Consider the following 16,923-nt stretch of genomic DNA (forward strand, 5'->3'; position numbering starts at 1 on the left):
GACCTGAACAAAACACACCTTTTCATATTTTTTTTAAATAAAAAAACCTGTGATATTTCTACAAATAAACAAGAACAGAACACATTGAAATTAAGGAAATGCTTTAAAATCTAAAACTGTCAACTAGGGTAACCAAGTAAAAAGCACAACAATATTTTCTTGCACCTTGAATCATGCATGTTCACACAATTTATGTCATGATTAAAATCACAAGAATATCAAGTCATGAATAAACAAGTTTTCTTAAGGTTAATCCACATGACTTGAACAAAGCATGTCTATTCATAAAAATAATTCACCAAAATATGTGATATTTAAAAAAAAAAAAAAAACGAAGAGAACTGAATTAAGTTAAGGAAATCCTCAAAAATCACAAAACTGTCAAGTGGTGCAACCATCAAGTAAAGCTAAACCTTGACTTGTACAATATATCTGAAAGTGTGCTTTCAAAGTGCTAACTGACACAACTCAACAAGTAATCAGGGACAGAGTTCCACAGCACAGGACCAAAATGTCTAAATACTATTCAGGCATGTTTTAGTTACAAATGGAAGTTTGGATGAACTGAGTTATCTAGCTTTAGTATATTATGCAATCACTTGCTAAGGTATGTACAGTAGGAGTAGCACCAAAAAGACATTTAAAAATGAAGACGACAATCCTGAAATCAATCTAAAAAAAATAGAAGAAGCCAGAAAAGGAATTTAGGTGCCAGAGTTACGTGATACTTCAGTCTGGTACGAGTCAGCATTTCTATCGGATTCATTCTGAACCCCTTGTAAGTTTGACAAACCTCTTTGGTAAGCCAGCCAAAACACTCCTGCAGCAGTCAAATGTCTGAATGAGTTTCTCACTGTCAATGGACAGTAGACTACTCTAGACGCATTGCACAGATTAACACTCAGATCCAATTACCCTTGCTAAGCAAGCCCTGAGGCTAAATAGTGTACCACAGCTGGAACGGGCACCAGCGCTCTGCCCACATCAAATCTGGAAGAGAAACACCCAAACTGGGACAAGCAGCTGATACACAGGCCTAAAGTAGAACCAGAGTGGAACCAGAGTCAAATATGTTTACTGGATATGAGCATCAACACAGAGAAGCTTCCAGTATTTGCATGGAAGATGAAAAGCAAATATAGTGTCCCTCACAAGGTTCACTCATTTCAATGGATGCATTTTACTGTGACCAAAAATGATGCGAGAATAATAATATGTAAACTTTGTTCAGCTGAAATACAGAGAAGCAGCTCACTGCTGGAGAACTTCTCTACGACTTGGTTATCCAAATTTAATTACAGAAACTTTATTTTCTATTTCAGTTTCATCACTAACATTCACTCATGCCAAGTACATAATAAAGACTTTCATATTCATATTGTTCAAAAGTAAACAGGCTAAATCACAACCTTGCATTACTCATTCTTTCTAAGTGAGTAATACAGCCGTATACATACAAAAACATGCACACTTATATTCTCGCTCCCTGGTTTCCTCAATAAACTCACCTCTGCACAGAAGAACAGTAAATTATTATATCGGCAGTATATATACACGGGCAACTCTCTAATGTGGCTTGGCTTTGCCTATTTACTGGGGACAAACACACAGCCCATCAGCATGTCCCCATGTCCAGACAACTCTTTGAGTTATATCTGCTTCTCCGTTTCACCCAGCGCCCACACACAAACATTGACATCCAGTAATCACACATCTATCCTCTCTGATCTGCCTGTTTGTGTACAGAAGTTGCGCTGGGTGCAGTAAACCTAAATCGGAACGCTGTAGATCTTAGGTCCGGGTGTCTGCAGGAGCGCACTTTTATTCCCCTATTTACTGCTGTGTGTCAGCTGTGGCCGCCTCCGGCGTGATTATCACTGCAGGTTGAAGCGGTGTCCTGGGGTTCATACAGAAGAATAGTGGTGGAGGAAACTGTAGTTCTCATTATCCACAAAGCCATCCAACTCCCACAAGGCCTTTTCGTCTCCATGCGCTCACATTCATTTAAACCAGCCTGAAGAAATACCTACTTACGAGCAGGAGCGGTGGTCCTTGCAAATACTGTAACCTGTAAACAAGGCAGAATTTAATTGGTGTAATGTTTATATAACATCTAATGTTCAAGAAATCACAGAAAATAATGTTATTATTGCAGTTATTTTGATCAGAATTCAGGAAATCAGACTCACAACCATCCAGGGGTGCGTTTGCCAAACGCATCGTTAGCTAACTATGGTAGTTAGTTCCATTGAAATCTATTGGTAACGACGGAACTTACATTTACATTTAGTCATTTAGCAGAAATTAAGAAGTTAAATGAATTAACTTGCAACCATAGTTGCTTTTGGGAAACGCACCCCAGATTTGGAGTCTTCAGAAGTATCTGGTGCAGTTCACCTTTGAACCATGAGGGGGCAGGTGTCTGCAAGAGAGAAAAATGTCAGGGAACAAACAGGATAATTAAAGTCTATTGATAAAACACTCACATCAAATTAAAGGATAACATGTACGTTTATGCTGAATCAAAAACATATATCCGGCGGTAAGACTTAATTTCAGAACAGTTCCATCCAACAGCCTGCTGAATTTCAGTCAAATCACTGTGGACCAAAGGAACAAGAGATGTCCTTATTAAATAACAATATAATATCTAAACCTGATGAATCACGATGACAAATGATATTCAGTCGTCTCTAATTATCTTCACAATAGCTCATTCCTCAGTACGTTGATGCCCTCCTCTAGGATACGGTATTAACCGTGGCCTATCTGTAAACACAATTTCCTCTTTTTGATTTGGGATTTCATTTTATAATAACTAAATACACCCATCTCTCACGTATATATGAAAAAACTGCAGGCAATTATTTGGAAGGGACTGAATGAGTTGTCAAATAACCAGGAATAACAGGTAAAGTGCCTCTCTAGGTAAGTCTTGTAAACTTATTAATCTTAGCTTTAATTACACAACTGCAGTTATTTCAGAGCAATGGAACCCATGCTCACACAAAGGCTGTAATTGAAATGCCTGGGGTAAGTGCAATCGCTGATGGGTTTCTACCCTCACCTCAAACACTGGTCACTGATAAGCCTGGGGGTCAGAGGTCAGGGTTTCTAACACTGATAAGGCCGTCTGTGGAATCCTGATTGGGATCTAAGCAAGCATGGAGGCCAGGGAATGTGAAGGAACACTGATCAAACACGGAGGTCTCCTCCCTCTCACTCTGCTCTGTCCTTAGTGAGGTCTCCAATAGCACTGCTTATCTACAACTCAGCATGAATGAGATGTTTGGCCCTCAAACAATTTTTTCTCTAATTACATGCTTGGAACTAACATTACCATCTGTGCTGAGGTCTTTCAGTTGTTTACAGTAAATATGCCGGTCCAGCAGGATGGACAAATGGGTTTGTGTTCTCAGTGAAGAACGTCTTCAGGCTTTTCCCCCGTTCATCTCCTCTGTGTCTTATCAGAAGCAGACCTCAATGAACACAATCTGGAGACGTGACACAAAGACATCTGATTGTTTGATTGGTAAACTTTAGGGTTCCTGTGCACTAGGGAGTGGAACTTATCAGACTCTAAAGACTTCATTGGCTGGAGGAATATGGAGTGAAGCTATTTGGGCAGAAAAGCCGTGACAGCAAAGTCTTATTTTGTAACATACATCAGAGCAGGACCCACAGAGTGCTTTGATATCAGCACTTTTGTAATATATTCTTTGAGTTATGAGTATAAATGAGGGGAGTTGATGATTGTGCGTTACTGTTTGAGATTAATATTTGCAGCCGTACCCCAGACACAGCAAGCTTGCAAATCTGTACTTTCCCAGTAAGAAGCCTTGCGATCGTAAACATTTGATTAATCAAAAGTAAACACGTAAAACAATGCTGTAGAAACTGAGACAGTAATCATGCGATTGCGTAATAAATGGCGTGTCATGTGAATGCTGGAGTAATGCAGGGAGGACATTTCTGCTGCGTGTTCATTGCGTGCAATCGAAGCGAGTCACCATTTGGGTAATTAATTTGAGTAATGAACACAAAAATTCACACATTTGCATTTTTTTCTTGTTGGGTAATTTTTCTCTGGTCTTATGAGATGCAGTAAAATGAAATGTAATTGAAACACATGGAGTTTTAACCTGTTATCTGCTGCAGACTTTACATCACTGCATATCTGATAGACTATAAAAGTTTGTCAGTTGTTGTAATAGTCACATCAAAATAAAAATAAATGGAATAAGTAAGATATTTCTAATATGACTGTTTTGGTTCTGCCAAATGTTGCTGTAACTCTTACTTTTGGTCATTAAAAACACCACATTTCACTCGCAGATGCTCTGAAATCAACTTCAAGTGAAGAGGAAGTCTAGCTGCAAAAGTTGGCAAATATTTATAAATGCAAATTTGTGGATTAAAAAAGTGTAAGTAATAAGTACGCAAATAAATAAATTAAATAATAAAAAAAAAGAAAGAAAGATAAATACATTAGGGAAGTCAAGCATTTAATCACGATTAATCGCATCCAAAGTAAACGTTTGTGTTTACATAATGTGTGTGCATTGTGTATATTTATTCTGTATATATACATGCACACACATGCATGTATATATTTAAGAAGAATATGTTATTTTTATATATAAAATATTTGTATATAATCTCTAAATACATAATACATATAAACAGTACACAAACATATATTATGTTAACACAACATTTTATTTTGAATGTGATTAATCGTGATTAATCGTTTAACAGCCCTAAAATCAATAAAATGCTTTTAAATAAACCTTTACTATATATAAAACAAAAATTCTCACTAAAGCACTAAAAGTAAGTGTGGATAAATCATTTCATCACAGATAAAATTAAATTCCACAGGCCTTATATTCTATGGAACAGGGATCTTAAACTCTCTGTTGAGGGTCAGAAAGACTGCCAATGACAATAAGACAACAGAAGATAGTGCATGATAAAGGGGCACTTTAAAGTAATGAATCACTAAACAGTATTGTTTAAACTGAGCAGGGTGCAACGGCTCTCTGAGCACACACACAGAATGATTAAAGACAGGAAAAGGAAAAGATTGAGGAATAAGATAAACATACTGACTTGACTTTTTTATATATATGAAAACGGAGTTATTGAAGTAACTTTGCAGATCTAAACATTCATCAGCTTTCGGATTTTGGACTTCAGGAAGTGATTTATGGTGAGATATTAGTGTGGGGCTTGAGGCTGAAAAAACAGGAGATGATGATGGTGTGTGTGTGAGAGAGAGAGAGAGAGTGCGTGTGGCCCTTAGATTCAATTTGGCATTGGAGTGTCAGAGAGATGGTTCACTGAGCATCTGATATGAGTGACTGATTAACTCAAGCTAATTGATTGAGAAGCGTCACACTGGCGAACTTAGATGGAGACAAGGGGGTCAACATCTGCTGCTTTCCCAGAAACCCCCATGCTTTACTTTATCCCATTACCCCTCAAAACCCTCTGCCCTAATACCCACAAACACACGCACACACAACACTGGGCATCCAGCAGTCACAGGAAGTGATGTGGAAAAACTGAAGGAATGATGAAAATTGAATGCTAGCATAAAATTTTAATTAGACATGATTAATTGTTGTTTCGTCTTCTGGTTTTGATCCATTCAAACAGACTGTGATTAATGTGACCCAGTAAGGAAATCACAGCCTCACTGAAATGAAGAGCTATTGATTATTGACTTCAGCTAAACTAACAAAATGTAACAAAATGACCTTCATTCAGTGTCAGACTCATGGAGAGTGTGCTGGATTACTCTGTGGAGATTATTAGAGTCATACAGGCTGATAGCAAGGAGTTCAGAGGTTCTGTCTGAAGCTCAAATAGTGACGGTGGACATACAGTGAACACTTAAAAAGCTATATTTAAAAAGGCATGAATTTCAAAACCATAAACTGTAACCAATCTGCAAACAAATTATGTTAGCCAACTGGTCTCAAAGTGCTTTTCTGTGGATGTATGTAATTTCTCCTCAGTCATTTCTCCTCAACACAGATATGCTTTATCTTATCTATTAGATAAGTGTAGATTTAGTGTATCTATTAAGGCTACATGATTAAGCAAAAAATAAATCACTATATAGAAATGATCAAATAGCAAAGATTGTGATTTAAAAAACATAGAGAGGAGGACAGATCAGAAGGATACGAACAAGCAAGGAAACAAGCTTAAAGTGCAACCATTCTGCATGTCGGAGTGCTGCACACTGGCTCCAGTGTCGCTGTACATTGTATATGAATGGCCCTACATTGGACCTTTGGTTCAACCTTTTCACTGATATTTTCACTATTGCTCACAGGCCCATATAATCACTCACTAACCCATGCACACAAACACACACTCAAACTCACCTCACATCATCATTACCCACAACCAAGCAGCGTTTGCCTGTTATTCTTCAAACAGACCGGGGAGGATTTGAGTATTAGGGAAGAATATAGGCTCTGCATTTCACATACACACAGACACAGTTTCACAATCAAGCTCGCACAACGACACACACACACACACAGATCGCAATATAATTCCATTTAAATCCTCATTGCTTTTGTGCTCTTTTGCAAGGAAGCATAATAGTCACATTATTGGTTAAAGGATCTTTGATGTGTGGACGGAGGGCTCAGTGAATGGATTCAGGAACAATCAGTGTGGTGAGCAGGGAACCTGGGGAGGTTCTGAATGCACGCTTTGATGTCCCCCTATTAGTTTAGTGGAGTGGGGGGTGAAAGTGGTTTCCATAGTAATGTAGGGAATGGGAAATATATACGTTTTCAAAAACAAACAAACAAACAAAAAATGAGAGCAAGCTTACAGGAATAATTAATTTAAAAACAAAACCCAAATCCTTATGATTTCTTTCTTTTTTCAAACACAAGAGGTGATTTTTTAAAAATATTTTGCCTTTCTCTTCAGTTTAATGAAAATGAAATGAGCACTGAGGCTGTCAAAAAAATAAATAAATAAATAAATAAATATATATATATTAATATATAATAATAATAAATATATATAAAAATATATAATAATATATATATATATATATATATATATATATATATATATATTAAAGACCCCTGAAGTCATGCTTTGTGTGAGGAACAGACTAAACTTGAAGTTGATTTTCACTGACAATCTTGACAAGAGGTGATTTTTTAAAAATATTTTGCCTCTCTCTTCAGTTTAATGAAAATGAAATGAGCACTGAGGCTGTCAAAAAAAAAAAATAATAATAATAATATATATGTATATACATATATATTCAAAGACCCCTGAAGTCATGCTTTGTGTGAGGAACAGACTAAACTTGAAGTTGATTTTCACTGACATCTTGACATCTCTGGCATATAAGAAGCACTGAAGAACAGTTTATTAAATATATAAATAAATATTGATTTGGATCACAACTCAATTAATTAATCCAGTTAACAAAAACAAGTCTGAATGATTTGTTCACAAATCAGAGTCAATGAACCAGTTCCAACAGTTAACAGCTTATTGGAGGGAAAGACAGTCAGTGAATAACAAATTATTCCTCACATAAAGCTGTCACGTGACTTCAAAATACTTGGAACATAGCACACATATCATATGGTCTTATTTATGATATACTTTTATTGTGCTTTGTGCTCTTTTTGAAGCTTTAGTTTCAGCTCACATTCTTCGAACGGAAAAATACAACCAATTACACTATTACTTCTCCTTTTGTGTTCCACGGATGAAAGTCAGTCATTATTGGGTGAATTAATCCTTTAATAAGATCAAACCCACCAACCCTTCAATATGCAAACCATAAATAGCAATCCATGGTTTTGCAGCCATACCCACAGCCTGAAAACAGGCTGTGTTTGCTGCAAATTCAAATAAAAAGCAAAAGATGGGGAAATATTAAACACAAAGACACAGATGCAAGAACTCCAGTATTGTTTATCATGAAAGTGAAAGTAAAGCTCATTTTCCATAAGAAAAGGTGGCAGCAGAGAGGGAGGTACTTGACAGGTAGCTGATACACCGACTGAAAGAGGTCTGATTTATTTGAAGGAGGGAATGAGAGCTTGATGAACTCAGGAAACCAACAGCAGACAGTAATTCCATTCCGTCTTTGTCTTTTACCGCAGCGTCCAAACAAGCTTATCAAAATGGCACAATAGATTTAATGAAGCGCCTCAGCATACTCTAACTCAATTCTTTTTATGGCATAAGCAACACCACAAGTTTTATAACAGCGCTGTAAAAGGCAGACAAAAGACAAATGGCCGTTGGTAAATTACTGCGGTCCTGTGGGCTGAGACTGGGCACTGTAAAGAGGAGGGGGGTTATAAACAGAGCACGAGAGGGAGGGGTGGCTTGTTTTATCATGCAAACCCCAAAAAGAAGATGACAGCAGCCGAATCAAAGCATGTCCCCCTCCTCACCCCCAAAAACATGTACACACATGGCTTTCCAACTCCATCAGCTTTAATGTGTCCTGATTGGATGGCATGCCAAAGCTTTTCGGTCAAACATCAGTCTATCTTCCAATCTCTCTCTCTCTCTCTGAGCTTCATTACTCTCATCAAGACAGAATTCAGTGGAACTGCATCTCCAGGCATCTCTTCTAAAAAGAGTTATCAGAGTGTGAAATAACGGTGCAGATGCCCAAATACAGTGTTTTGACAATACTGCCCACTTGGAAAGTCATGTTTTGGGTTTCAGCATTAACTGGAATTTGAAATGGACTGCCAGAGGAAAATGTTATTGCTCAAAGGTTGCTATGGAGACTTAATGGTCTTCTCAGTTGTGTTTAATTGAAGTACCAACTTGATCTCAGAAGTTCCTCTTTAAATTCCTTGGGAGAATTTAAGGAAACACTCTACAATAAGGTTCAATTTGGTAACATTAAGTTAAAGCATTGGATGTCATGAACTAACAGACATCAGCAAATACGTTCATGTTAATTTATAAATATTCTAGTGTAAACTATAAATTCATTGTTATTCATAACAAATGTTAAAAAATATGCATAAATAACATTAAGATGAGAAATGCCTGTGGCCAAAAGTCGTTCTGTAATGACCTTTGATTGGAGCCGCCATCATAAGAGAAAATAGGGAGGAAAAAAAACGTCATTGAAGCATATCTTAATTTCTAGCTTTTTATTTTATTTTTTTCATTGAAATGTAGACAACATGATTTTTTTTTTAAGTTATATTTTAAAGGGCACCTATTATGCAAAATCCACTTTTACACGTTGTTTGAACATAAATGTTTGTTGGAAGTGAGTGTACACAAACATTAATGATAAAAATCCACCCGTTCCTTTTTTTTTTTTTTAAATCCCCATAAATCACAAGAAGTGTCTCAGAACAAGCCGTTTCCAGAATCAGCAAAATGTGACATCACATTTTAGAGGCCCCACCCACGACTGTTGGTGGCAGGGGCGTAGCAGCCGCAGGGGATGGGGGGACACGTCCCCCGCACTGTGAGAAACAGGTGATTCTGTCCCCGCACTTTTTTTGATCCAACGCCAATATTTTCACCCACGTTCTCTGATTTGTTACTTAGATTTGAGTGAACTAACATTCAGCCAATCACAAGGCGAGTCATCTCTTGGGTGCGTATGACACGAGCTTCAATCTCCCGTTGCTCTCGCGGTTTCATTCATTCACTTCTTTGCTCTTTGGCGGATCTGCAGTAAAATGCACCCCAGAAAAAAGCAGAGGACGATTGCATCCATTTGTTTTTTAAAAACACGATTCACGCGATCTAATTTTTATGTTATGATTTAACCTACTGTAACGGCGCATGTAACATTACACTGGATGCAAGCGATGCGATCATGCGACGCGACAAAGACAATAGAACCTGTTAAAAACCTCATTGCATCACTTTTGTCGCGTTGTGCTGCTTGCGTCCAGAGTAGAATTATCCTTTTTCAAGTCCAACTTTTAAGAATTAAGATAAAAGTGGTTTTGATCCAAATAGTGTAGTGTAAGTGAAATATTGTCTATAAAATATCTTTATTTCATAAAAAGTATATTTTATTTAATCAGAAAATATAGATGTCCACAGTGGTCTCAAAGGCCCAAGTTATTTTTCAAATTTGAGTATATCATCACAAAATAGGTTCTTGTAAGCTAACCCTAACCCACTAGAGCATTTAAAAGCAGCATTCAAGTAAGAAATGTCTTCATATTAAAGCTACAGAAGTTATTTGGTCAAGAGCAGTGAGTGATTTTTGCTTTTATTCTATTTTTTGGGTCATATTAACAGCATAGATTTCCCAAATTTTTACCTTCACAGACATAACAGACTGTGTTTTTGTAACTTATGTGTGTTTTTAACATTTGAAAGTTTAAGCACAATAAGACATGAAAGAGAACTTGCATGCCGCGTGACAGCCGCTTTCTGAACACAAGCTTTGGATGTGTGAGCTCAGAAAACCGTATATCAGAAATTTTAACTGATTTGGCTTTAAAACACATGATTTCAGGGTGATAGACATGATAATTTTGGCGGAGTATCTGAGGTATGAGCTGTAAAGTCACAGCCCTATAGAGTGGGGGAAACCGGAAGAGTAATTCGCCGCTGGTTTGTTCGAGATTTTCCCGTTGGGGTTTTATAATGGGGTTTTTCCATTCCATTTATGAGTAAAATAAAGCCTGTGGTAAACATAATGTGTCGATACTTTAACATTTTGTTCTACAAAGTAAATTACACACATCCATGCCCAAAACACAAGTTTTGAAGCAGTTATGTTCATTTTTGGAAATGTATGTTTTTAACGTTTGGGGTGTGAGTGTGTGCAGTTTACATTGTAAAACAAAATGTCAAAGTATCGTCACTTTATGTTTACCACAGACTATATTTCACTTATAAATGAAAAAAAAAACATTATAAAACCCCATAGGAAAATCTCGAAGGAACCAGCAGCGAATTACTCTTTCGGGTTCTGACCTTATAGTTCCCCCACTCAATTCTATTTTATTTAATGCAACATTTACTTGTTGCATCAGCCATGGCCTTCAATCAAAATTGACTTTTGGCCCTGTATAGTAAAAAGTGTTGGCACGTCTGATTAAGATTAATAAATGGTGTATGTCAGTTCATGAACCTAGTGCATTAAAACAATTGAAAGTTTCTGTAAAGTGTTAAACTTGTTACAGTTGTTGCCAAACAATATGAGTGGCTCAGATAATTACCTCTGATATTTGATGAGAAATATTGCAGCTCATATTGAAATTTCTGACATTTGCTTACATATCGTGGGCTCATTTGCTAAAATCCTGGACTGAGACATTATTAAGCTCTCTTTTTAAATGCTAGAGTAGACACAGCAGGAGAAAAAAATTAAAGCAAGAAACATTACAATCTAATTAAAGTCTCATCTTATTCTCTATTTTAGGTCATTTCAGTTTAGGAGAAACTATAGCGATATTAAAGACATCTTGTGTAAGTTTCCACATATGTTAAGATAAGTCTTTGGAATTGTGTTTCCAGATTTAAGCAAGCTGGAGGCTTCAGCGGCCCCCCACTAATCTGCGCACCCAGGGTGCAGGGTCAAAAAAATAAACAGCACCTTCCCTTATCAGTGATCAGAACCACCTCCAAACACACACTCATAGTGAGCAGATAAAGCAACACACACACCTCCCACTGCATCAACACTGAGTGGGACTGTTAGACACACCCCTTTACTGTAAAACTAGCAGATCATTTCAAGATCAAGCAGCCCGTGATGATGTCTTTAACATGGCTAATTGATCAAGAGTCCCCTTTTGTCTCAAGATCTGCTGTAGTCACAGAGATACATGAACAGTCACGAACGAACTAACACACACACACACACACACACACACACACACACACCAATGGCATAAGCAAACAAACGAACTCCTTCTCTGACAAGACAGTTTGCGCGTCTGTGCAAATGGCTGTTAATTGATGCACACCGTCCTTTGTTTCATAATTTAAGAGCCTCCGTCATTATTGTGCCATTCTGAGCACTGAGTGCATCCATCCCGCCATAAACAAGCAAAATGGGCACCTTGAATAGCCTCATTTTATCATGCTAACAAGCTGTGTGTACGCGCGTGCACTGGGTATTGATGTACATATTTACAAAGCGTTTATGTATAAATAATTCATGAACTTTAAACAAATGTACATGAGAATCAGTCAGACTTTAAGTGTTGGGGATTAGAGATTTCATTCACAGCAGCCTGCACCTGATTCCAGATTTCATTGGACAGAACTTTTTCCTGTTGTTTCCTGCTGCGTTTGGGAACACCAATGTGCAACAGATGTGCCGTTCGTGTTTGGTATCTATCGCCGGGGTGTGTTTTATCTGTAATCGCGCTGAAATTGTGTGTAAACTCGTGCCAGACTCTCAGACAAGTGGTTTGGATGGTGGAGACCTGCAGATTTGACCCCGCCAGGTGAGCACCTGTGTAACTGACAGCAACTCTAACAAGTCAATTATAGTCCCGTGTGAGAAAATGTCACGGTGGCGCGTGTTCCGGACCCGAACGTAACTGCGGCACATCAATATGCACTTGACATTCAGCCGATCCGTCTGAGATTCGGAAGAGAAATGGCTTTCCCTCGAACACATAGCCAGCCTGACAAGCAATTGATCTGAAACTAAAGAAGTGTGTCTCAGTAAACAAACGCAAACAAATAATTTAGAAAGAGAAGACTCACTGCACAAGCTCTTTCTTCTCTGGAGAAGAGGAAGGACAGAGAGAGTGAAAGAGAGGAGGACAGGAAACGTGGCGAATAGATGCTGCTGACTCCACCACTAAGAGGATTTCAGTGGTTGGGAATGAGAAGAGATATTTGAGGAGAATTACCCCGGAATATTAAAGCGTTGACACACTCCCTCAGACTGGAGCTTCCAGGAAACCAACACACACCTTTAAGAAGCTTAGTGACTGCCGAATGCCAACACACACATGCTCAAACATCTCGCAAGGTTGCGTTTTAGTGTCTACGGAGAGATATGAGGTCTTTTATAGCAGCCCTGATGTGTTATTTTATGTGGCACATACATCCTGGCCCACTGAGACAACACGGAGGGCGAAAGCCAAATATCTCACTGTGTCAGAATGGGGCTGTTGTCCTTGTGCAGTGCCAAACGCACCCTCACGCCACACTTATCTTGATCCAAGGCATGGAGGGGGAAATATTGCACGTTATTCGTGACAAAAGCCAAAGCTAGCAATAAAAGACGTTCTTCATGCACCACTCGAAAGACCCACTGCCAAACATGTGTGCCTTGAGTCTTTTTCTGTGCGGCGGGGAGCTTTGAACAACATCAGCTTGTGTTTTGTTATCAATGGCTGTATTCATGCTGACTACAGGGCTCGGTGTAACTGGCTACTACTTGTGTGTGTGACGTAGTGTGTTTGGCCGCTCTGGAGAGGGTGGGCTGGGACGAGGAGTCAGATAAGAGAAGCATAAAAAGGCAGATTTTCAGCCATGTTTGCCAGGCAGGTCAAGGATGCTGTTTGTTTGTGGGAGAGGTCACTCGTCTGTTGCAGTGTGGACACAGCAACACGAAACAGAGCCGCCTGTGTCCTCGAATGTTTGGAAAAGATCTCTTTTCTTTCTTGGTTTTGCAATTTGTCCAAGCCCAAGTGGTCCCAATTGGATGACCACCTTGTAATAGAAAGCACATGAAATCTATTTTCACCTCCCAGACGCCACGGCTCTACACCCAGTCTCTGAAATAGAGTCTTTGAAACCCACAATACTAAAACACGGTTGCTAATAGGTGCCCAGATCAAACGAATGGTCGCATTTGGCAAACATTTGCTTCTCTCTGGTGTCAGCAACATAAACGATGATCAATCAATCGGTCAGGGTCTTTGGGTTTTCCTGCAGTCGTTCCAACAAAAAAAAGCTGTTTTAATCTTTACCTCTCTCTGATAATTAGCATTAGCGCTCTGTTTACTGAACTTAAAACCGGTCAGCAATTGGAAAAAGCATCTATTATGCATTCATTAGCACTGAAGCGCTGCAGAAAAGTGGAACTTCCTGTATTTACACCTTGTCACTATTTGTGACCAGTGCAAGGAGGCAAGTGCCAAATTAAACTTCAACCATTTTCAGCCTTTAGGTTTCAAAGCCTTGTTGTTCCAGAAGATAATTAAAAATCTTTTGTATTACATTTTCAGTGGGGTTGAAAATCATTTCGACATTAAAGGCGCATTTAATAGTTCTTTAGATAGTGCTAATGCACTTCAAGTACTGATAACACGATGGTGTTAAATACTGCACTGCTATCCATTGACGTGGATCAGCATAATGGAGTTTATGTAAATGACACTTATACTCGTGAGTTTTATAGAGCATGTACACAATAATGAATTTCCTTACCTCTCAATTTACCTTGCCTGCAACTTGGGAACCTCTACTCAGGATTTTCTCTGTAATCAAATCTTTCCATCTGTAATCTTCATCTGTCTTTCAGTCTTCAGACCTTTTCTGTTTCTTCGGCACAGGTAGTGAATCTCCCAATGTCTCTGCTGGTACAGCATGATATAAGTGTGTTTTTATCAAACAACATTGCTCATTTACAGTATAATCAAGTTTTTGAGTACATATTATCTTTGTCTGTCCGACTTCACAAAAAACAAACAAACAAAGAAAATAAAAACAACAAACAGCAAAAATAGTGTTTTCATGGCTTTTAAAAAATAAAATAATTCAAACTTATAAAGTGCATGTAAACATACAGTAATAATATAATCCTATATTTGTACTGTCTGTGTGGGAGTACTGTAACACTTTATGGTTTTAGTATTACAGTTTGACTTGTGTTTGTTTTGAACAACAACATTTATTTTGAAGGCTCCAGTCTCTAGGTAGAGGTTATATTAAAAAAAGTCAACAAAACAATGCACAGTGAAGGCTTAAGCTATATGAGATGTCTTGGAAAAATTTCACGGCTGCTACATAACTGTAAAATTAGCCAACAATCTGTGGTCCCTCTATTTCCTCAGCAGTAAATGAGAGGCTTGTTAAAATGGCGATGAATCTGAGGCTGATTCTTAATGCACTTTTTATAATTTGTTTGGTGTTGCCATGGTGAACTCTGTACAACCTGGGAGCAATCTTCAAACCTATATTTGCTTCAAGCAATTAAAACTAAACATATTAAAACACACACACACACAGACCAACTGAAAAACTCTCACTTTGAACAATAAAAATACCATGGGCTAACTCTCCCCTTCTCTTTAATGAACGTCATCAAGGAGGAAGAACAGTGCCAATATTTTTAAAGGTCTTTCCAACAGTTCCATCTCCTACTGAATGTGATTAGCTGTAATTAGCTTACGCAGATTGGTGTGCGGCTGCATGCAGATGTTTGGATGAGTTTGGGGGCAGCTGAGACTGAGGTGCTGTGTTATTAGATAATAGAATGACCCATCTGGGTCATATTCTTACTCCAACAAGACTTAACTCTCTTTCAATCAGTGTTAATATTGTCAACATATTTACTAACACAAAAAGGGATTCATGAGATGAGACAGAAAGGATGCCTCATGATTACTTAAAAAAAATTAAAGTGCTGTGAATAAACCATTGTCGAAAAATACTACATATAATTCAATGTCCTAAACAGTCTTTTAAAATACACAATTAATAATCAAATACTATCAATACCAGTAACTTCATATTGAAAAACTTTAAAAAAATTTGTATTGCATATATTATATTTCATATATCTATCGTCATCTAAATATTTTACAGTATATGCTTGGTACATCATATAACAAATGTTTAGATTTTCAAAATTCAAATACTTGACTGAATTTGGTCTGTCTTTGTCAAATATTAGTAGTAGTTTGAACAAAAATGTTATTTAAAAAAACAAAACATTTGTTATTTTATACTAAAGTAAAATATACTAAAATACATGAATTTCAAAAGACTAAGACTACATTTAAAGATGCTATATATTTAAAGAATATTCCCATGAAAAGACAAAAACTAAGACTAAAACAAAACTAAAAAATGATGACTGCTTTCAGTCTATTTTCCATAAACTTCCATAAACAAAAACAAAATGCACCATCTCCCTCTGTAGGGTGGCACAGATAGTCTCCATTAGAAAAGCCAACTTTCAGTCAAGTGTGTCTTTTCTAGTCCTTCCTTGGAAACTCAAATGGGGCAAAGTGATTTGTGTGTGTGAGGCTGTGACTGGGCTGAGAGATAACAGAGACAGCGAGAGACAGCGAGAGAAAGAGACCTACTCGTCTGCTGACTACAGAGGAGTGAAGTGTCACAGTGCAGCCTGGTTCTCTCAGGACAGGAAATGAGGACGGGAGGGGATCTGAGACATTAGCACGCACAGTGCTGATTCATGGCAAATTTCACCGCTGTCTTCCTCTAGTGCTGATAGCGCTGCAGAATAAAAGTACTTCCCTGACAGTCTGCAGGGCCCGGGATGGCTGGGTATGCATGGAAGAGAGGTCTATACCAGAGAACACAACCTATGGAGGGGATTTGGGACAGACGGTAAGTAAGCCTCAGACATTTTTCTTTGGCATGAAAGCAGACAGTGTGTGATTCAAATGCAGAAGGCTAAATCAAAACTTCATTTATCAAGGGTGGAAATTCAACATGACATCTTCAAAATGGATGAACTGTGAACATATTCCAACCTGAATAACATAAAGTGTGGCCAAGTATGGTGACCCATACTCAGAATTTGTGCTCTGCATTTAACCCATCCAAGTGAACAAACACACATGGTGGGCAACTTCTGCTGGACCTGAGCCTTGAACCCACAACCTTTGGGTTACAAGTCCAACTCTCTAACCATTAGGCCATGACTGCCCCTAAAAGCCAAGAGGGCTGATATGATGTCCACTAAGCAACATTTTCCAA

The sequence above is a fragment of the Sinocyclocheilus grahami genome, unplaced genomic scaffold (genome assembly GCF_001515645.1).
Source record: "Sinocyclocheilus grahami isolate Dianchi unplaced genomic scaffold, SAMN03320097.WGS_v1.1 scaffold220.1, whole genome shotgun sequence".
Lineage (NCBI taxonomy): Eukaryota > Metazoa > Chordata > Actinopteri > Cypriniformes > Cyprinidae > Sinocyclocheilus > Sinocyclocheilus grahami.